Genomic DNA, 24,206 nt, shown 5'->3' with positions numbered 1-24,206 from the left:
ACGTGTATAAATCTCAATGTATTTATGACTGCTTTTGTTGGGAGTCGATGTACTGAAAATGTATTTAAATTATCAACAAGTAGTCAAGCAATAAATCTATTCATATAGCTCTTATTTTTTTCTTTTCTTGCAGATACCCGTGACCAGCAGCTCTTTCATTCATCACCATCCTGCAGACGCTCCTCAACAATACACTGAAAGCAAATATGAATAAGTGTTCCCTCAAAAAAAATAAGGGAACGTACAGGACATGTTCAAAAAATACATTTCCATACATGGGAAACTATACTGAAGTATATTCATGGACCAAGTATGAATATAATTTGAGGAATTTAAAAGTACATGTCAAACCTGCAGTGCATTTTTACAAGAAACAGCTTAATTGAAAAACTCAATTTCTCCTTGTTTTATATAGCACACATTCATAAACATTTCTATGACTTTGTAATATATCACTATAATATATATATATATGTATATTTTTTCTAGGCTGTGTGTGTGTGTGTGTGTATACACTTCAAATAAACATATCGTATCAAATCTACATATTATAAATACATTATATAAGTAAATATATATTTGCTCGTCCCGCTCTGATACACATTAAAGGGATAGTTCACCCAAAAAGGAATATTCTGTCATTAATTACTCGTCTTCATGTCGTTCAAAACCCAGAAGGTCTTTATTGATCTTCAGAACACAACGGGGCCTTTTACACCACTGGAACCTTTTCATAGACCCTGAACTAATGGTGGAGCTACCCACTTTTTAGCACGTTCACGGGAACTAGGAGCAGTTTTAGTTCCAGGTACTCAACTAAATTAGCTCTGAACACTTCTATATGAGATATCAGATCAAACACACATAAAACACTGGCCATATAAACAGATTTAAATTTACTGGTTGTATGTAACACAAGCAGACACAAGTCATATCCAAAGCACACAAAGAGAACAGCTTTGGTTGAACATGGTGGTTTTTGAACAATTTGATGTTGTTTAGGTATTAATACCGTATGTACACGTCCAGTGCTACTGTAACATGTAACAGGTTCTAGTGTGTACTAACAATAAGATCCCTTCAGGTACAAAAGTGCATCTTTTGAAAAGTTCCGTTCAGTGACAGCTTTTGTACCTTTTTTTCTGAGAGCATGGAAGCATGACATCATAAAAGAAACATTAGAATGTTCAGAGTCTGACTCAAAACCCAATCTGTTTAGTTGAGCGACGATTTGCTCTGCTCGTTTAATAATAAAAACTGTTGATTATTTATCAAAATTCTTCATCTGGTTCTCAGCAAAAAAACCCAATCATGCTGATCACGAGTCTGCTGCTGATGTGGTGGTACTCCACCAGAATGAAGAAAGATTCACCCAATACAATGAAGTTGGAGGAGAACAAAGAAGGTAAGGGCCTTCTGGACATCAGGAAACACAGAAAATCAAGTGTTTTTAAAATAACTTTGTTTACCCTTTGTTGAAATGCTAAACATTAAAGCAGATACAAATTTATAAAATCCATCTTTGTTTACTTTTTAAAAGAATATATCACTGATACTTCAATAATTTTTCATTGTCACAGAATTTATTCAAAATTCATCATTAAAAATATATATTCCAGTTATATTCAATGTGCAATTAAAATCTTAAAAATAAAAAAATCAATCCTATTAACTGTTATACTTGTAAGATTGAACTAGATATAACCGTATATAACCGTATAATATTTCATGCCTTTTTCTTTTTTGCCACAGTATCTGAGACCATGAAGTCTCTGAGACTGCCGAAGCCTCTCAGTCTGAAGTCTCTGAGACGGCCGAAGCCCCTCAGTCTGAAGTCTGTGAGACCGCCGAAGTCTCTGAGACCGCCAAAGTCTCTCAGTCTGAAATCAGTCTGAAAGTCTCTCGGTCTGAAGTCTCTGAGACCGCCGAAGTCTCTGAGACCGCCGAAGCCTCTCAGTCTGAAGTCTCTGAGACCGCCGAAGTCTCTCAGTCTGAAATCTGTGAGACCGCCGAAGTCTCTGAGACCGATGAAGTCTCTCAGTATGAAGTCTCTGAGACCGCTGAAGTCTCTGAGACCGCCGAAGTCTCTCAGTCTGAAATCAGTCTGAAAGTCTCTCGGTCTGAAGTCTCTGAGACCGACGAAGTCTCTCAGTCTGAAGTCTCTGAGACCGCCGAAGTCTCTGAGGCCGACGAAGTCTCTCATTCTGAAGTCTCTGAGACCGCCGAAGTCTCTGAGGCCAACGAAGTCTCTCAGTCTGAAGTCTCTGAGACCGCCGAAGTCTCTGAGACCGACGAAGTCTCTCAGTCTGAAGTCTCTGAGACCGCCGAAGTCTCTGAGGCCGGGAAGTCTCTCAGACGAAGTCTCTCAGTCTGAAGTCTCTGAGACCGCCGAAGTCTCTGAGACCGACGAAGTCTCTCAGTCTGAAGTCTCTGAGACCGCCGAAGTCTCTGAGACTGCCGAAGCCTCTGAGACCGCCGAAGTCTCTCCTGCCGAAGCCCTTCACATTGATGAAGCCTCTCCTGCCGAAGCCTCTGAGACTGCTGGTACCTTTAGGACCGCTACTTTCTCTCAGACTGGCACTACTTCTGAGATGACACTGCCTCTGAGACTGACAGTACCTCTCAGACTGACACTGCCCCTGAAACTGATTCTGCCTGATAGACCGGCACTGTCTCTCAAACTGACACTGCCTTTTAAACTGTCACTGTCTCTGAGACCGGCACAGACTTTTAGATCAGAACTGCCTATGAAGCTAACTCTGTCTCTGAGATTGACACTCTCTCTAAAACTGGCGCTGCCTCATAGACCAGCACTGCCTCTCAGACAGACACTGCAACTCAGCCTGACACTACAACTCAGTCCGACACTGCCTCAGTCTGACTCCACCTCCAATGCTTCTCAGACTGCCATTGTCTCAGAGACAGTCATTAAAACAGAAACTGCCGCTGTCTCTGAAGCAGCTCCTGAACATCAGACTGTCTCTAAACTGCCATTGGATCTGATACAGTTACTGCTTCTCAGCCATCCACTGTCTCTAAGACTTCCCCTTCCTGAAGACCTGAGCTGCATTTAACTTCCACCGTTTGTCCTACTGTCTGTGTAATGCATTTAAAAAATAAAAAAAAATACATAAATTACAAATACTTTGTACTGTTCTCTGTGGGATTGGCGCAGTGAAGTGCACAGCAGGAGCAATGCTAAGTACAATACAATAGCGTTAAAGTGATTCCACAGTGAATAGCAATGCTTTGTTATTTTATGTATATTCTTTTGAAAAGACGGTTCACGGATTTGCTTTTTATGAACACACACTCACACACACACACAGATATACAGTTCACAGTCTGGATGAATGTTTGATTCTATAACACCAATACAGTCATAAAAATATATATCAATTATATATTTTGAAGTAATTAAACAATAGCGTGATCATTTCCATCACTGTAAGCTTTAAAAAACCCATCCATCCTATTAAAGCCCAACACAAACAGAATCAATAACTCCAGTACTTCACCAATACACTAATATTTGACGCATGAATCTGTGTTTTCTGTTCTTTTACTAATAAACTAATATTTAACCCTGGAGCACAAAAGCAAGGGTGGATCAGAATAAATCATCTTTCCACTGATGTGTGGTTTGTTGTGAATCAGACTCTATTTGTCTGAGAACTGTTTGAAAATCTGGGATCTGAGGGAGCAAAAAACATAAATACTGAGAAAACCTCCTTTAAAGTTGTCTGAACGAACTTCTCAGCATTGAATATTACTAATCAAAAATTAGGTTTTGACAAAATATCTTCATGAAACACAATCTTTACTAAATATCCTGATGCTTTTTGGCATAAAAGAAAAATGGATCATTTTGACAAATATGTATTGTTGTTTATTGCTACAAACATAACATTTGTAGAGCTGCTTGAAATCACGCATTGCTATTAAAATCATAATTAATAACAGTAAGATGTAAAGTGCCACACAGACTGGAAAATCAAATGTTACCCATTCAGTTCATATTACTGCAGATTTCCTCTTCATTTCTGTTAATATCATTATATACATATATGTATATGTATATATATATATATACACACACACACATATATATATATATATATATATATAGTCTTATGTATATATATATATATATATATATATATATATATATATATATATACATATATATATATATATATATATATAGTCTTATGTATATATATATATATATATATATATATACATATATATATATATATAGTCTTATGTATATATATATATATATATATATATATATATATATATATATATATATATATATATATATCTTATGTATATATATATATATATATATATATACATATATATATATATATACATATATACATATACATATATATAAATAAAATAATATAATAAACATAAATAAAATAATGACAACGCTAAAGGTAAAGCATATAAAAAAATTCATTAATTTTAATCGATAAAAGTACTATTTTTAAGAAAATATATTTTATTAAATTATATTGTATATAATTATACATATTTATATTTTAATGAAGAATTTATAATTATTACATAATAAGATATTCAAAGCAACATGTATACATGTTTTTAGATTATAATTAATATTTACTATATTATTTTATAATTAAAATACATATTACTTTATAATATGATTTCAGCTGATTCAGCTTTAATGATTTATGACAAACAAAATGTGGTAAAACATAGTGAGTTTATTTCATTAAAATGTTATGATTTAGCATTTTTTAAATGCGAGTATTCTCTATACTTACTGCTGTCTTCTTGTTTTTTTTGATCACACACACACACTCTCCAGTGTACACGTGCACACACACACTCCCTCGCAAAAATCGCACACACTCTCTCACACACAGACACACACACACTTATTTGCCGATGTACACACGAATACACAATCTATAGCATACACTCACACACTCTTGCAAACTCACACACGTTCACACACACACACACACACACACACACTCACACAAGCAGAACATCACTCCAATACAGCTATTAGAATTCACTAAAACTAACATCATTAAAACTAGTCCCTAAATAAAAAAATATATGTATATAAATAATTGTTATATATCTAACTGGATTTACAATAAAAACACAAAATACAAAGGTAAAAACTATTTCAAACCTCAAACTATATATATAAGTGTATTTATGCATCTTTCTTTATAATAAACACTGTGTGTGTCTGAATATAATATGCACACACAAACACACAGAATTTTAATATAAAAGTTTTTTCTAAATTCAAATATATAAATACACACATTTACCGTTTATTAAAATAAACAAGCACTTCATTGTAACAGTATAATACAATCATTTTAATGCAAGTACAATTATAATGTAACATTTTGAAGAGTTTAAAAATCACTCAATTGCTAAAACACTATAACCAGTCTTTTGAACTAAAATTTCAAAACTATAACGCCATTTTTGAAAAAGCACACCCATTTCCCATTAAACAGGAGGAGGAGGAGGAGGAAGAGGAAGAGGAGGAGGAGGAGGAGGAGGAGGAGGACAACCCGAAACTATAAGACAGAGGGGAAAAGGAGACAAGCAGTCTGCTTTGAAACAGCCACTGAGTTATGTTCTTGTCCATGGTATGACTGTTAGGCTGCAAAAGTACAGCCAAATTTGAGTCGCTTCACTGTTGCCTCCATCATCAGAATCAGGAGAGGAAAACAGGTAGATTTCAGTAAGACTGCTCTGTACAGTAACTTTTTGAGTGCTGAACTCATGTGACAACACATACACTGTTGTCATGTAATAGAAAATTGCCTTGCACTAGCATTTTTCTGTAAAAGGATGTTAAGTTACAGTTTTTCTCAATTAAGGCTTTTTGGCTCAATTCTCGAATGAGAATTTTTAATCATTTTCGAAGAGGAAAACAATAAGTCTCAGATCTCTAAACAATTAGCTTCTTGTTCAGGTAAACATCAGATTAGAATTTCTTATTGATTTGAGCAATTGCAGTTTATACCAATAATTTGGATGATCACATGTGCGCAAACAGTAAGTACAATTGTCTGTATTTTTGCACAAAAGCATTAATTGCATATGGCTTGTTGATCAAAATGTTGATCAGACGATTCTTTGTGGATCACTTTAACCTGTCAAACTCTTCATAACTTTTCAATCCTTTGGAGGAATGTGTGAGCCATCAACACTCAAATTCTAGGACCCTATAATACGAGTCCATTCAGTTATGAAAAGTTAGTATACAGGGAACCAGCACAGCCATACAGCCTGTATATTCTATAAATCATCTGTTCTGGTTTGTGACTGGTTTTAACCCAAGGTTTTGTAACATCTTTCTGTCTGATATTTGGCTAATGACTATCGGGTTTAATTGCAGAGAGCCTTACACCTCCTCCAGGCCATGAATGCCAACCAATGCATGCCAGGGGTGGATCATACAAGAATTACCCGCAACCATGTAATTCTCTGGCCACCCAGACCAAAGAAGATGCTTGTGGAGTATATATATGTACATGATTGCCTACATTGGTTGCGTCTTTTTGCACAATCATAACTACCATTGTTTTTTTTTTTTGTGAAAATGGAGGACTTTGAGGCCTTGTGTGTGATGTCTGAAGGCAAATTCCTATTTTCCAAGAGTGAAGAGTGTTTTCAGCATGGAGGTGGAAAGTATATGATCACAGACCACAGGAAGTCTCATGCTAGATCAGATGTCTCTGTTGAATGCAAATATGAATGCTGCATGTGAGGACATCACAGCTGATCATTGCAGCAGGGGATGGAAAGGAAGGGAAATTTGAACAAAAGCATTCAGGGAGATACTGTTTTTTTCATGTGTTTGCGAAATAAAAGAAGAAAACATCAGATAGGCAGCTGATAGAGTTGATGAAAATCAGTATTGGCCTGACCAACAAGAGCTAAAGATGAAGGAGGATGTCCTGACCTGATTGCCAGAATCAGTTTTTAATCTTGTTAGTCTCAGGTGTTGCCAGGTGTAAAATAGTTTTCATCTGCATTCCTGTGAGACTCTAATCCCAAGGATTCTGGCAGTTTTCTAGTTCCCTTTAGGTGGTTGCTATGGTGTTGCACAAAAAAACTGATTCTGACCAGAATACATCACTAGGAGTCTTAAAACTAAAGATGAAAGCATTGGTGGGGCCAGGGCATTATGGGTGGTTGCTAAAGGTGTTACTAGGCAGTTCCTAGGTTGTTATGGGTGCATTGCAAAATTCAGTTTTGTAAATGGCTTCAATACTGTATAATCTATTAATCCAAAATTCTGGGTGTTCTAATAAGCAGTTTCAAGTCTTTTTTTTGCTATGTAGGGGCGTTGCTAGGCAGTTGTTAGGGTGTTTTATTATTATATAATTATAAAATATGAATTTACTGTAAGAAACAATTAGTATGATTATTATTTTTCATTGTCATTTTCTTATATCAATGCAAAATAAAATTTTAAAATGTTTCATTGTGCATAAAATACAGTTCTTACAATAAGAATATGATAAAATTGTAAACATTTTTACCAAATATATCAAAATGACTGAATTAATAAAATAATGATATTTTGGTTACCTTTATCAGCACAATACAAGATAACTAGGTTTTAAAATGAATGCAATATTGGGTTTAACTACATTTTTTAGTTAATACTAGTTATATTACTATATTAAAAGTTTTACCCATGTGTTCTTTGACCTACTTTAGTTAATTGTCTTAGCGTCTTCACCTGTGTCTTATTTATTAAGTATTTATGTTGAGTATTTAAGTCCTGTGGTTTCAGTTCTGTTTGTCCGATCTCGTCTATGTATTACGTGGTTTAGTTCCTGTCTGCCCAAGGTACACTGTAAAAATTGTTTTTTTTTTGAACTTGTAAATTATGTAAGTACATTTTACAAACAAATCCTATTTTGTCTTTTTACTTAATGTCATGAATAATTCAATAAGCTACTTGAGGTTTCGTTTCCATTTACTGTGCGTGAATACATAATATTTACTTAGGTTTGTCATTTTTTGCACGAGTTCATTAGATAACAAAACACTAAGTAAAACTTACTCCACCAAACCAGGCTATATACATGCTTCAGTTCAACGGACAATTTTCTCGAATACTGGTGTGATTTTTACACGGTAAGTTATGAAATATTAGTTTATTTGTCAATTTAATTCTGTTTGCAGAAAAGTACAGAGCTGTTTAAGCTATCTGCGTCCTGGTGGTTAAAGAGGTAACGCGTTAACTGTTAATAGACAGAGGCCGAGCCCCGAGATGGGTGGGACATTAACTTTACATGAGGCCGAGCCGATAACTTTACATGTGATGGAGAAACCCGCTAAAACCCACATTAATCTACATCACATACAATTCTTTGTCATATTTATTAAATCGATAAGCATCTAAACCTATACAATAGTTTAGGCAGAGTGTTTTTTGTGAAAAAAGCGGCGGGTGGGGTAGGGGGGGCTTACTTTTGAGAATTTTTGTCTATATGAAATATCATTTTATGTTCCTAAAAATTAATTTTGTGATTTTCTAATAAACCAGTGAAATTTTTGTATGCACAGGAAGTCTGACAACAGTTCTTTCTCCACAGAAGATTTTTTTTTTTCTCACCATCATTGAGTCTTGTCTATCACAATATAAAGAAAGAGACAAAACTAAGAAACCTAAATCAAGAAAAACCATGGCAATGTTTTTAAAATGCTTAAAAACACACATGCAAATCTGTTACAGTTACATTTTGTATTTTCTCATTTGTTCAGGATGTGAGAATGTTCTAAAAATGATTGTTAATGTAAATTAGAACAAAGTTTGTACTACACTGTACCAAACTATTTTGACTATGTTTTGGGCGAACAGCAGTTAATCTTAATGAAGGTGTCCATTCATTTTTGTCCATTTTAGTTTTATCATTCCCTTTGTTTAATCTGTTTTTACAAGAGTTGACTTCAAAAAACAGTACTCAAGGAAATTGTCAGTGTCAGTAGTAATACATGTTTGAACGATATTTAAAGTTTATTCAAGATAACTAAAAAAAAAAAAAGAGTACTTGGACTTATGTTAAAAAAAATGCAATAAATCACAATGTATTTCTAATAATTACTAAAGTAAAATTTACAGGGTATTCCCAAGTAAACTTACGTTTCTAATTTTAAGCTATTAATAATTATGGATAGGCTTTTACTTGGCAAATGTTTGCAAATTTTCTAGCCTTTTCTGAGTGAACATTGTTTCCAAGCTTTTTTTCCAAGTAAATCCCACTCCAAATTGTTTTCAGTGTACTTATCCTGTATATGTGTATGATTAAACTCATTTATTTTATATTCTCGTCAAGTGCTCCTTCACGCTAAACCACACCGTGACAGAAGATCGGACCGTACAAAAGTATAAGCATATAGCGGTGTTTTTCCCTTTTTATTTTTGTCATTAATGTTTTCCCAGTTCGTCGACCTGAACTTCCTCATCCTCCTCAAAGTGTTGAATCAACAGAGATCCATGTGACGCACTTTTATAAAGATGGAGGTTGTTACGACCCCACGTAGGTCTAGGGCAGAGGGTCGGCAACCTTTTTATCAAAAGAGCCACTTTGTGTGAGCCCCTCCCGAGCCGCAAAAAATTACAGAGTTTATAAACTTCAAAAAGACGGCTCTGACGTTGATGTGAAATATATTTTAAGTGACAAACTATAAAAAAAAAAAACTTTATTAGATGGTATCAACTAGAATTGTGCAACAAAATGAGCACATAATGACGATAATAATAAAAAAAAAAAAAAAAACCTTCTATGTTTTTTTGTCACGCCATCAGGAGCCACTACAAGGAGGCTGAAGAGCCGCATGCGGCTCCAGAGCCATGGAGGTTGCCTACCCTGGTCTAGGGGTACTGGGGTATAACATTTAAAAAGATAGACATTAAAAAAAGGTGCGTATAGTGTGTGGGACAAAGAAAACAGTGTAAACTAATGTGCAAGATAATACTTTTATTTGTGTAGGTGATTATTAAATACAAGAGGTGTAATGGTGACACAACAAAAAGGAAAAGGTATATACACGTACACTATTTACAGGAACAAAACACAAGACGAAGGGAACGGGAAGAAGAGACGAGGGCGGTGCTAAAGTAAAGAAAATAAATCAAAACCGTCTCCAGCTACTTAACTTCCCCCCTACGCTATCTACCAACAGTAATTATATGAAAAGAAAAATGTCTTCAGCGTCCGTGACGCCCTAACTTATACTACGCTCACTGATCCAAAACCAAAAGTACATGGGGTGCCACACGCCCCTAAACTGATGTACTATACAAAACAGATTCCTATGTGTTGTAATGTAAGTCACGTGACGTTCTTACCTGTCCACTTCTCCCCGGCCTCATAACACACAACAAATGATAACGGAAGGGAATCATCAAAGGGAACGGAAAAACAATACACAGTAACGAACATCAAACAAACGCAATATACAATGGTAATCAGTATCCAAACAGGGGGGTATTCCAGAAAGCTTGGTTAACTTACCATTTGATAAATCATAACCTCTGGGTTGATTTACCCCAAACAGGCATTCCATGAGTATGTCGGTTCCAAAACACCTGAGAAGAGTTAGTTTAATCAACCTCCAACTGGTTACCCAGAGTTAGTGCGCGTGCACGGTGCATGTAGAAAGACATTTTCAATGGATCGCCGATTTCACGAGTCACCATGGAAACTCAAAGCGATAAAAAGAGAGCGCCGTATTTCACAGAGGCGGAGTTGGAGGTTTTAATGCACGCTTATGAGGAGTTTAAGCCAATAATATTAAAAAGAAGTAATACAGCTGCATCAGCTAAAGCAAAAGAGTTGGCTTGGCAAAAAATAACCGACAGAGTGAATGCGTGAGTATATTAAATTACAAATGTGGTATTGCGTCCCGTTTTATTATAATGACGTATGATTTATACATCCTTTTGAATGTTATATCACTATGAAAGCATTTACTTTTGCTGCCATTTATGTGTTTAGTTTAAAATAATAATGTATGTTTCTTATTTAATAAGGTGTAATCCTTCTGGAGTCAAAATGAAACACAAAAACATTCTGCAAAAAGGTAATATTTGATTACACAATTACTGAACTATTATTATAACAGGATTTAGTATATTCATTCTGTCATGTAGCTAATAGAAAGAAGATTGAATCCCGTCTAACTGGCGGGGGCCCACCACAACCTCCCCTCACCCCATCTGAGGAGCTGGCTCTGTCCCTTAATAAAGGGCATTCCAGGGGGCAGTTCATCACACACAGCATGCACCACAAGTGATGGTGAAAAAATGGTGCAATGTGAGTTTACCTCTATGATTTGTTTTAATTTTTTGTCCTAATAAATGACTCTCAATGGCTTTAATAGCTTTTTGAACAAGATAAATGTTTTATGTAGGCTTATTTTATTTAACTGCATATGATGTATAGGCTACTGTGATTTTAGACTGACATGTTGCTCTTCATGTACTATTTCCTTTGATAATATTGAGAATTTTATGGGTTTATTCTTATAGACACTGATGGTCGGATTGTATTATTGGACCCTCCAGAAAGAACACAGTCTGTCACAGTTGTAAGTGATTTGTTGTCAGGTACCTTTAGTTGCTTTTAGTTTTTTTTTTTTTTTTTTTTTGTCAGATAATGTATACTTGAATATTTTTCCTGTAGGATGAAGATGACGATGAAGAGACCACATCTGCTGTGACAGAAGTGGAAAATGCTGGTAGATCCACTGAGGTATGATGCATACCATTATAATGTATTGCCCTTTTTTGCATTAGAGTAACAAACTGTCATTGTCCTTTCACAGAACATACCTAGGGATTTGCCCACAGATGAGGGTCCTTCAACCTCATCACACAATCTAAGCAGGGTAACAATTTGTGTCCAGCTGTCCATATTTTAATTATATTGTCTGACCAAACAATCTCATTTCTTACATTTTTTTTTCCACCTTCCTAGTTGCCAGCAAAGGAGCTGTATAAGGTCCATCTTCAAAAACAAATAAGGAAAAGTGACATGGAGATGGACCTTATACAGCTTGAAATGGAAGAGAAAAGGCTCCTCGTTAAAAAAGCAGCACTTGAAATTGAATTACTGGAGCATCGCCTTAAGATGAGAACTTGTCTGAATATTCTGTCAGATCAATCTGTTGCATGATAAAAGTGTTGGGTGTATGTATATCTGTGTATGTATAAAGCAACATAAAAAAAAAAAAAAAAAAAAAACCTTTGTATTGAATTTTACTTATTTTTTTTTCCAGGAAATAAAGAAATGAAGTGCCTGGCAGACCAGTGCAAAAAAACTAATAAAAGTAATTTTGACAGATCCTGTCTCTCAAAAGTCTTCCATCTCTGTTGGCCTGTAGAGTCTGTAGGTGTTCCTCTGGGCCATCTTCCTCAATACAAGGAGGGTGGCTCTCTCCTCTTATAGTGGCAATATTGTGAAGCACAACACAAGCCACTATAATGTCACATGCCCTCTCTGGACTAACCCGGAGCCCACGCAGACACTGAAACCGAGATTTAAGGATCCCTATAGTCATCTCCACCTTGGCCCGTGTTCGGCTGTGAGCCAGGTTAAACCGTGTCTGTGGTCCAGGCTCAGGTTCAGGGTAAGGTGTCATTAAATAGGGCAGACAAGGGTATCCTCTGTCCCCCAACAAGTAACCATTGTACTGTCCTGTAATGATTGAAGTGTACAACACAAATATAGTAAAAAGGAAAAAAAAATTGTATAAAGTAAAACATACCCTGCTGAAATGCCTGGCATAATGATGACTCGCGGAAAATTCTGGCATCATGCACAGATCCTGGCCATTTTGCCTCGACATTGGTAATTATTTGGGTTGCCTCACATATTACCTAGTTAGTGGAAAAAGTAATGACTTTAATGATTTTAAGAAGGGAAAAAAGTTAAGTTGTTACCTGCACATTGATACTATGAACAGATTTCCTATTAACATAGTCTCCCTCATTTATTGATGGAGCTTTAATAGGAAAGTGAGTGCTATCAATGCACCCAATTACATTTGGAAACCCTGAAACAGAAAGTTATGGAAGTATGAAGTGTGTGTGCGCATAATGAATACATGTACAGATATCAATAATATGATTAAATATGTGTCATAGATTTTACTACAAAGGACAAACCTGCCACTCTGTGGAATTCGTCTTTAATAACAAGCAGAGGTTTATGGCCAGTACAAACTGTGTACAAACGTGGGTAAGAACTGTTTAAGTGCCAGACATACTGAACGAACGGCTCTACACACAGTTGCCTTTCCCACATGCTCCGAATCGCCCACACTGTACAAAAAATGGCCAGACGCAAAAAACCGAAGTGCTATGCACAAAATGTTTTCTGTGCTAAGCGCAGAACTGCGGTTTGTCACATTTGCGACATGCGGTTTTAAAAAACGTGTTAAATAAACTAAGGAATCTTTTGAAAAACGATAACGCTCTTTCAAATATTCATTAGGGTATGCAAACACGTCAATACGTGGTCGTATAACCCTCTCCCGACGAAAAAAACCTTGTATAATTTGTGCTTCTACGTCCACAGGATCTTCCTCAAAAGGGCACGCCATGCTCACCAACCTTCTGAAACGAAGTTACACTGAAACACAACCCGCTCCCGAGCAGGTTATCTTCAGAGAGTCAGTTGTTATGGTTACATACATACCCAGAAAGTTACCTCCGTTTTTGGAACTGAAAGTTGAGGTTATCCACGAACTTACCCTTAAACATACCCAGGTATGTCACATAACCTGCTTTCTGGAATACCCCCCAGGTAGTGAGCAAACAGCAAAACAAAATGGGGGGGGATTGTGGGTGGTCTGACGGCTCTTTTATTTGAGGTGGTCTTGAGTGATTGGAGACTACAGAATGGGTGACGTCAGCGCTGATGATGATTGATGGGTGACGGGAACCAATGACCGGTGACTAAGAGTTTAAAGTGCGGAGAACAGATAGAGGGGAAAAAACACACAACACAACGCGAACACGTAACAGAGGTGAAGATATTGGTGAAGAAACATTTAGATTCAATCGTGAAGATACCGAGGAACAGGTTAATTTTCTTTATCAGGTATGAACTCACTCATTTGAGCCTTATTAATATGTCCAACTTCACAGAAATGAATGATATTGAAGAATATATATTGTTTTGAAAATGATTTTAGATGTTAAGATGTCTAGATGTTTTATCTTTTTTCATCGTGGTTATCGTTCATGTTGACATGTAAATGCCTCATTGGATCACTCCAGGTATAGATGCGGCTGCCATCTTAGAAAGGAGAACTTGGTGCATTTAACGCCGCTGCTGTCTGAGAAGAACAGTCATTTGAAAAAGTTCTTAAAGTATGTTCACGTTTATTAAAGCATCTTTATTTTTGTATTCAGGCTTTCCTTTTGATTTGTCATTGTCACGTTCGCGCTTTCGCGGGACGAAGCACACGAAGAACATCCCAAGGGGATAATCAGCATCGCCCTGACAACAAGCGAGGAACACTTGGCCACACTCATCACAGGCTGATCGGCCACATCTGCGGCTCAACAAGAGCTGGCTTTATAAGTGTACTATACTTTATTAATTATTAATTATTCTTCCTGTTGTATTACAAATTAATAGAACATTAAATATAGGTTCCAATATACCATATGAACTGAAAAAGGCAGCCCAGGCACTGAGACAGTAACCTTTTGTCTTTTACCATCTGACAGATTTCTCTAGTTAAGTGTGAATGCTACGTTCAAACGTCTACTATATCCAGTCAATTCGGAGAAGACGGAACAAACGTCAATTCAATATTCTGTTTCCCCTGGAAGACACAAACGTGTGATTCATACAGACATTAAATAAAATTTTTGACATTTTAGATGGGAAATTAATCGTTTAGATCAATTGAAAAATTTGTTAATAGATTAATCAAAATAAATCTAGTCATTAGCGGCAGCCCTAAAGGGTTTTATATAGATGTTGAGCTTAATGGTTTAATAATGAATGTATACAAATAAGATTGGGGAAGAAAAGTTATATTCTACCGTAAGTAAACAAGAGCAGAGTGAGTGTGCGAGTTGTAACATGTCTGGCTGTTACTATACACGCATTCTTCTCTAAAACATTCCAGATGTGTACAACACTACAGTTCAGAGGACGAAGAAGAATGAGCTACACATTATCTGAAGTGAGTGCTTCATCGTTCTTTTGTTGTCTGGATTGCTACTTTTGTGCGTCTGAGACTTTGATGCTGTTGTAAAGTGATTTTATTTATCATTCATTTAAACTTGTGTTATGATTAACAGATGATCAAGTTGTTTCTGTGTAAGAGAATTACAGAAAGCTGCACATTCTCATATTGTTGTCACATGGTGTGCTTTTGAGTATTAATGAGTCTCACAGTATTTCTTATTATGTGCTCTTAACTCTTTGAGTGAGAAACTATCGATGAGTAGCTTCATGTTCTCTGTGTCTGTATGGTGAACTCTACAGTAGAATAATTCAATAAAAGAAGCTGTATTTCTACTTCATTAACGTCCTGATATGTGCAACATGATGTTTCTCATTGTTTAAAACACACCATACAAAATTACAGTTTTTAGTGTTTCGCACACTTTTAAAGCATTTTCTTATGCTATATGAACGTAGTTTACTTGATATAAATATAGCCCCAACCAGCCATTATTAGGATCCAGGCACAAAAATATTTTTCATCTATATTGTAAAACAATTGATTGTTTATTAGTTATTGTTGCCATGATGGACAAAGCGTAAAAATGCCTCAGAATAAACACATGAATGATAAGAATCTTTACTAGTTGCCTATCAAACCCCAACTCAGTGTATATGCTGTTGAGGGAAACAGGAAGTTTTCCCGAATTTGTAAGTTTGCCTTGTTTATTTGAGTGATACCTTGTATTGTGAACACATTGTGATGTGTTACTGATTTATCAAGAAGAAGAGACCACACAGAATATTATATTCTTTTATTTGATAAGTATTTATAAGATATACAGTACACATAGTATTGTATTCACTTTATTGAATAGTAGAAAGAAAGACCACCATAGCATCATATTTAAAAGTAGTTTATTGAGAAAAGACATTAGGTATGATATATGTAGCATTTAGTTAAAATATAGCCAGAGATAAAATATGTATCAGTAAGAACATTGAAGAATAGGAATGTTACCGTTGAGTGCTGAGTTCCCGACGCGGAGAGGAGGACATCTTAGAAAGATCTTTGCAGAAGAGCAGACTGATAAGATGGCTATGATTTTATAGTGAGCTTCTTGTATGGGACTTTCCCAAAAAGTGTCAGCTTGCACCTGTAGTCTATAAAGGAGGGCTGCACTCCGATGCCAGACAGACTCTGATTTTTAGACCTGAGCAGAACAGACCACGGAGAAGTCTTCTGTGACCTGTCTTGTGAGTATGATTAAATACTTACGAGAGATAGGACAGACTCGACTTACTTTACCTAACCTGAGGATAAACAAAATAAGGTAGAAGGTGCAGGAGATTTGAGCACCATAAAACAATGCAAAAGACCATGTTTAGAGACAAAGTTATAAAACTCTCCTGCTAAAAATTCAAGACAACATTGGTTCTTGGTGTGACCTTCACATACCTCAAAAGGCCTCGCTCAGTAGTCTTCTACCTTTTGGTCACTCAGTAGTCTTCTACATCTCACGACTGCTCGTCCTATAAAATCCAGCTGTTGTCCTGAGAATTTGAGAATGTCTTGGTGCCAGACCTTGTGGTTTTGACTTCATTTAACTAAAGCTCCTCGGATCTCAGTAGATATGCCTCTTAGCTCTTTAGGAGCCGTGCACGTCTTCGGCAGCTCCTCATGTACCTCTCAGGGCTGGAAGGCATGCACACCTCTAGTCTGATGCTTACGGTGGCCCAGGAAAACATGGCCATCAGCTTCAGGTCTGATTCAGCAGACACTGAAGACAACGCTCGTTGGAGGACAGATAACAAGTACACCCAAGAGGGCATGGTTGGAACGTCATCTTTAAAAAGACGCAAGCCGATTGTGTTCAGAAACTGCTCTTTAATGAAACACTTCTGGATCTTGAGTGCTCTCTCTGTTGTTCTTTGCGTACCACAAAAGCATGCATTTTTCTTCTCAAACAAAGAAAGATTTAAACTGCTGAGGACTTCTAAGAAAGACAATCAGAATTCCCATTACTTTTAGAGTAAATATATGTAACGTTACAAATAATTTCCTATAGACCTCCTAAATTTAAGAAAGCTTGCTATTTTAGTCTATGCATAGCCTTTTGATAGGTATAAATGCCTTTGAAGTTTGATGTTCATATCAGTGTAATCAACTCAAAGATCTGATTCCCCAAATAATATTTAAACAGCTAATTTACCTTAGAGTGGTTGCACCAGGCGCTTGTTAATACCAGTGTGACGAGGAGTGGCTCGGATGCAATAACCACTAAAATTAATTTGCGTTTTCTCTTAATCAGAGCTAATCAGTGCAAATCAGGGCTCCAAGCAAGACCCCAGTCTGTTGTCACGAAATAACTCTTAGTGACTGACAGATACAGAGAGCAAATTCTCCCTGCTTAGTTCAGTGGACTGAAACCTTGCTTGTGATAATAAATTAAATAAGCATCTTTCCACCCCTTTTAATAAACTAAATAAGCACCGATAAGTATATTTTTATATTCACTTAAAAAAAAGAGACAAACAATTGAAATAAAACTTATATTTTGGTTTTGTGAATGGTCAAACCTTCTCCATTCTGCAGATATTGCTGCTTTCTGGTTTGTGCATTGTAAATAACAAGTCCACAAGATATCTCCCGAGACCTGTCTATAAGGTTTTTCTTTTTAAATATCTGGAGTCTATTTAAGATTTAGAAGAACAAAAACAGATGATTTAATATACAGGTAACGAATACATTTTGTACAAATTTATTTTCACGAGTTCGCACTTACATATAATTAATCATAGTAACGGTAAAAAGTAAGCGTGTTTGGCGTGCTGTCAGGGAGAGGGCTCGGAAATTGGTGGACTACCGAGTCCAGAGTTTTTTCCTCTTGTCCGTGAAAGCGCACAGGGCTCGGTGTCCAACCCGATCCCCGAGTGCCCCCCAAAAAAGCCAATTAAGACAGCAGCCAAAAACATGTGTAAGCGGCCCCCCAAAAAAGCTACTAGCTTAGCTAAAAAGGAGGATGAGCATGGATATGTTAGTTGAAATTGGAATGGTATTAGGATGATGTTATGTGGGTGTAGGAGAATGGGCATGAAAATGTTGTGAGTTAAGATGAGCGTCTCTAGCGGGAGTGGTCCACGGCGGTGGGTGCAGTACTCCGGCTAGAGCGGTCCACTGTATTAGCAGCATGTGCGAACGACCGTCTCCGGCGGGAGCTGTCCACGGCGGTGGGTGCAAAGCTCCGGCTTTTGTGGTCTGCTGCTAAAGGCAGTGGGTGCGCAGTGGCGTCTCTTACAGGAGCGGTCCACGGCGGTGGGTGCAGAGCTCGGCTTGAGCGGTCCACTGTAATAGCAGCATATGTGAACGACCGTCTCTGGTAGGAGCTGTCCACGGCGGTGGGTGCAGAGCTCCGGCTTTTGCGGTCTGCTGCTAAAAGCAGTGGGTGCAAGTGAGCGTCTCTTGCGGGAGCAGTCCACGGCGGTGGGTGCAGTGCTCCGGCTTAGAGCGGTCCACTGTAATGGCAGCATGTGTGAGCGACCGTCTCTGGCGGAGCTGTCACGGCGGCGGTGGGTGCAAAGCTCCGACTTTGCGGTCTGCTGCTAAAGCAGTGGGTGTAGGAAATTAAAGAAATACTTCACCGGCGTGCACTTCAGTCTGCACCGCAGCAGGTCCCCTCTGTCTGTATGTATCGCTGGTAGATGTGTACCCTTGGTTCAGCGCGCTGGAAGCACAGTCCGATAAAACCACACGAGTGAAATCAATCTGGTTTATTCAAACAAATGCTTCAAAACATCAAGTCTGTCTTCAGCTTATATACATCGGGAAAAATAGGAGTGCACCCAAAAAGGAGGAACTTGGTCCCCAAGCCATAACATAGGAAAACATATACATATATGGTAATATTGGTTAAACTTGTTCTAACAGCTCAGCAAAACCAAATAGCCAACAAGAGGGAAAAACAGTGGGAGTGAGAACCTTGTGAAAGCAAGATACATTGTCACCTTGAGGTGGTAGAAGGGCCAGTTGCTATCTAGCCAAAACAGTTCTCTGTACGCACAAGGCATCTCCGTCGCATTTAGGTCAGAGTTCATACACACACACATAGTAGAGAAGGCATAATGTTCCTTCAGTCCCCTCTTTCAGGCTAAAAAGCCTGACGATGTCTCACATTATCAACCAAGCTCACCTGCTCGTATCCCCGTTGCCCTCTAGTCAACCCATCAATCGTAGCATACACTCTGTCCATCAGACATCTCAGCAAACATGGGCCGAAAATACATACAGCGAATAATATCAGGATAACTGGAACGAGCATAGAAACAAATGGTGTAAGCCAACCAAACAAATTATGCAAAATACCCCATCCCCAGTCTTTTTGTCGGTTCTCGTCGGAATAGAGCTCATGGGCAACCCTATTCATCTCCTCAACGGCATGACCCACAGCACCCGCTGGTTCGTCCTCCGCTGGAATGAACGTGCAGCATTGATCCCCAACCAGAGCACAGACCCCTCCTTCTTTGGCCAACAGCATATCCAATGCCAATCGATTCTGAGTGGTCATGAGACGCAGAGCATTGAGCTCCCTCCGCACTCCGCCCAATCCCAGCGTGGTGTCATTTACGAACTTAGCCAGGCGGTAGTGCAGAACTTCGGTCTCACGCCACAGGTTGCTAACGCCAAAAGAAGGTAAGAGGGATGTCCAGAATCTGTGCCATTTGGTTGTCAGTTGATGTTCTACAGGCACGTCATCAGCAACTTCGCGTCGTCGTCGTCCACGGGCTGTGGGCTGCCTGGAGTGATGGATGATTCTGACAGGATAACCTAGTTGGATAGGGGCACAAAGACCACTCCAGTTGCCTGGAATGTCCTTAAACAAAGCATCACGACCACAATACCACCACCAATCAATATCAAGTCGAAACGTACAATTTTTAACACACAGAATACGTCTTAAATCCCCTACGTGGGAGCCATTCGAAGACACATTCTCCTTGTGTTGTAACGATAGGATGGTCGAACACAGATCCTCGCGAATGTTACCCACAGGGTCAGATCTGTTGGTGCTAGTGCTGTTGTAGCAAAAGGCAAACATAAAATTCTTGGGAAATCGTGGCCGAATTCTTATGTGCTCTTTAACAAAAGGCAACGTTATTCTGCTAGCATTGGTACATATTGTTTCACAGGTCATTGTTGATGGAAACCAATCCAGGTCAGTGAAATTACACCCACCATACATCTTTATACATGATGTTGTTATATCTTGTTGGCTCAAAACTGGCAGGGAAATAGACACGGTGGATGACATTAATTGTTGGCAAACATAACATGATTCATTTGTGTGCTGGCGAGCAGTCCAATTAGCATATTCCCAAAAAAGATTATCAGTGGGGTGCAAACCCAAATTGAAGACAGACAGAAAGCTAATCAAAATAATAATAATCAACTTCATTTTTTTTTTTTTTTCAATAATAATAATAATAAAGCATAAATGAGATGTGCGTTTGAATTTGGTGATCTCAAGGATATGTGTCTGTCAATTTCTATTGTATCAACAGCGCTGCGTGTTCAGCTCCTCTGTTATACCATAGCAATTGATCAGAGTGGAATGTCGTCGTCTAACAGTCAGCCCTCCAGTCCATCTACCGATAAGCTCCCCGTCTTTTGGCGCAGCGGTCAATAACCGCTGGTGGTCCCAGTTGCCACTGGCTAGGAGCCTGCTGTTAACAAACAGGTTACCATCGGATACAACAGATCTGAAAAACAAAAGCTGTTAGGCAATCATTCATTTCATTCGACAGGTGCAGGTTTGATCCTGGTCGCGTGAATCCACTGTGGAAAAGAATCTGTTAGAACGGCGGTTCGAGTCACAGCAACAATTTCAACAGGAGGACTATATCGAGGTTTTGCAAATTCATCTCCCATCTTTAAAAATTGTCTAATTAATACTTTGTCACCCACTTTGAAAGGGTGCGTTTTGTCAATTGGCATAGGTGCTGAGCTCGAATGCTGTTTTTTCCAATTATCTTGCAACACGTCAATTAGTTGCTGCACATACTCACTTATGTGGACATCGCATCCACCATCACCTGGTGCTCCTCCACCCTTCCGCCACGGGGCCGGGAATGGACGTCCCATTATCATTTCAAATGGTGACAGTCCATTCAAACCCTTGTGTGGAGACATTCTCATGTCCGCCAACACAACAGGCAATAGAGTAGTCCAATCAGAATGGCCAGCACTTTGCATGGCTTTTCTCAATTTGTCTTTGATTGTTCTATTTACTCTTTCTACTATGCCAGATGATTGAGGGTGGTATGGAATGTGGAATCCCCAATTAACCTGTAATTCGTTCATCAGTGTTTGGAGAAGTTTGGACACAAACGCAGGTCCTTTGTCTGAGTCTATGGCACATGGTATACCATATCTTGGAATAATATCCTTCACTAAATGTTTCACTACCGTTTTCGCATCCTCCTTCCCGCAGGGAAAAGCCTCCACCCACCTTGAAAATTTGTCTACAAAAACCAATAAGTATTTGTATGGCCCCCTCTTAGGTAAATGCGTGTAATCGACCTGCCATTGTTGAAGTGGGCCATCAGGCATTGGCAGCTGCTGATGTTCAGCCAATGGCTTTGTTGTATTGTTTTGAGCGCAAATCATACACCTATCGAGTGTGTTGTTCACATGCATTGTCAATTGTGGAATGCACAAAAATTTAGACATAGTCTCAATTACCCCTCTTCGGCCGCGGTGTGTAATACCATGAAACTCGCGGACGAGGAACGAAGCGCATGTTAAAGGTATGCAAATCCTTCCTTGTTTATCAAGCAAAACACCATCCTCCCCGGCCGTGGCCCCTTCTGCTGACCAGAATACCTTGTCCTCCTCTGAGGCAGATGACTGGATGGCAGCCACGTCTACGGGGGGAATCATAGCACTGGTTAAAAGTGATGCAGAAACAGCACAAGTGTTAAGCCAGTGTGGCATCACACCAGACAAGGCGGCGGCTTTAGCTGCACTGTCAGCAATAGAATTACCTCGAGCCTCTTCTGTGTTCAAAAAAGAATGACCCTTTGTTTTGATAATAGATAAAGACTTAGGTAGATGCTTGAATCAAATCCAACACTAAAGAACTATGAGAAATAGGCTTACCATCTGCTGCAACAAAGCCACGTGTAGCCCATATGTGACCAAAATCGTGTGCTACTCCAAAAGCATATCGACTATCAGTATAAATGTTCACATCCTGGTCTGTGGCCAGACGACAGGCACGGGTCAGAGCCACTAATTCAGCGGCTTGTGCAGATGAGAATGGTAACGCTGCGGATTCAACAACAATATCAGGAAGCTCACATACAGCATAGCCACACAGGTACACTCCATCATGTGGCTTTGAACACGAGCCGTCCACAAACAGTGATCGAGCGCCTGCCATTGGACTGCTCTTCATGTCAGACCTGATGGAGCAATCAGAGATAACAGTAGTTACACAATCATGATCATCAGGTATACAGTCATCTTGGGCATGCAGCAGACGCTGTAAGGCATGAGCAATGGTATCATGTGAAGATGATGGTTTCACCGTCAGGTTTTCAGTGGCCAACAGTACCTGTTCATAACCACAGCGACGTTGTACAGACAAATGCTGTGTTGACAAATGTTTCAACATGTACTGGACCTGGTGAGCGCAATGCAAGGTCAACGGGTTACCCCTCACCATTTTTTCTGCATCGGTAACCATGCATGCAGCAGAGGCTATTGCTTTCAGGCATGTTGGTAGACCTTTGGCTACGGTGTCAAGTGACTTAGATAAATATGCACATGGTCTGAAACCTCCCCCGTGCTCCTGAGCCAAAACAGCCGAAGCAGTGTCACCATGGTGTGACACATACAAGTGGAACGGTACGTCATAGTTGGGAGGCCCAGAGCCGGTGCTGAACACAGGGCAGGCTTCAGGGCGCGACACGCCTTCTCCATGTCATCTGTCCACACCAGGCGGTACGACATAGGGTCACTGTGTGAGAAAGCAGAGCGCAAAATTTTATCATAGTGGGAACAATCTGGAACCCATTGACGACAATAATTTACCAAACCCAGGAAGGACATCAGGGCCTGTTTAGTGTTGGGCTTTTGTGTGTCCACAATAATCTTGACCCGCTCAGGAGACAGCTGTTTCTGTCCCTGGGACACAATGTGACCTAGATAATTAACAGTCTGCCTGCAAAACTGCAATTTAGTTCTAGAGACTTTGAAGCCACAGGCTGCTAACCTGTGCAGTAGCGCCAGGGTCGCCTATTGGCAAGTGCTCACATCCCGTCCTGTAACCAAGAGATCATCAGCATATTGCAAGAAACAAGAGTTTTCTGGCATTTCCAAATCAGCTAAGCAATGCCTCACTGTTTGTGAGAAAACAGCCGGTGAATCAATATACCCTTGAGGCAGTCTGGTCCACGTGTACTGCGACCCTCTATGTGTGAAGGCGAACAATGGCTGAGTGTCTGGTTCAACAGGTATGCTGAAAAAAGCAGAACAGAGGTCAACAACAGAGAAACATTCATGGTCAGCTGGGATAGCAGCCATGATAGACGGCACATCCGGCACAATCGGTGCAACAGGCAAAACAGCATCATTAATTGCTCTCAAATCTTGTGTAAAACGCCAGGTACCATCTGCTTTTCTGACAGGATTGACAGGCGTGTTGTAAGGGCTGTGACATGGCGTAATCACTCCCTTCTTTAACAGAGCAGACAGAATTTCATCAATTCCCTTAGCCTTTTCCTCTGTTAGAGGATACTGTTTCCTATATACAGGATCACCATGCTTCAATGAAGCCTCATAGGGAGCGCAGCTCACACACCCCACATCATCCTTGTGCTCTGCCCACAAGTGATAAGGCACCTCTTGTAATGCTGGATTGTCATCTGCAGCAGCGTGAGTTACCATTGATAAATTATGTGGAACTGGGCAGCCATCCAAGTTCC

At 39.0% G+C, this 24,206-nt stretch overlaps 1 pseudogene; it reads right to left on the bottom strand.

Annotated features, from left to right (window-relative positions):
• Nucleotides 1–9,457: 9,457 nt before the first annotated feature.
• Nucleotides 9,458–13,638, bottom strand: LOC122342231 (annotated as a pseudogene).
• Between the last annotated feature and the right edge of the window lie 10,568 nt (nucleotides 13,639–24,206).

This window comes from Puntigrus tetrazona, chromosome 4 (assembly GCF_018831695.1).
Source record: "Puntigrus tetrazona isolate hp1 chromosome 4, ASM1883169v1, whole genome shotgun sequence".
Taxonomy (NCBI): Eukaryota; Metazoa; Chordata; class Actinopteri; order Cypriniformes; family Cyprinidae; genus Puntigrus; species Puntigrus tetrazona.
The sequence above is the reverse complement of the archived record's forward strand: the minus strand, read 5'-3'. Positions and strand labels throughout refer to the sequence as shown.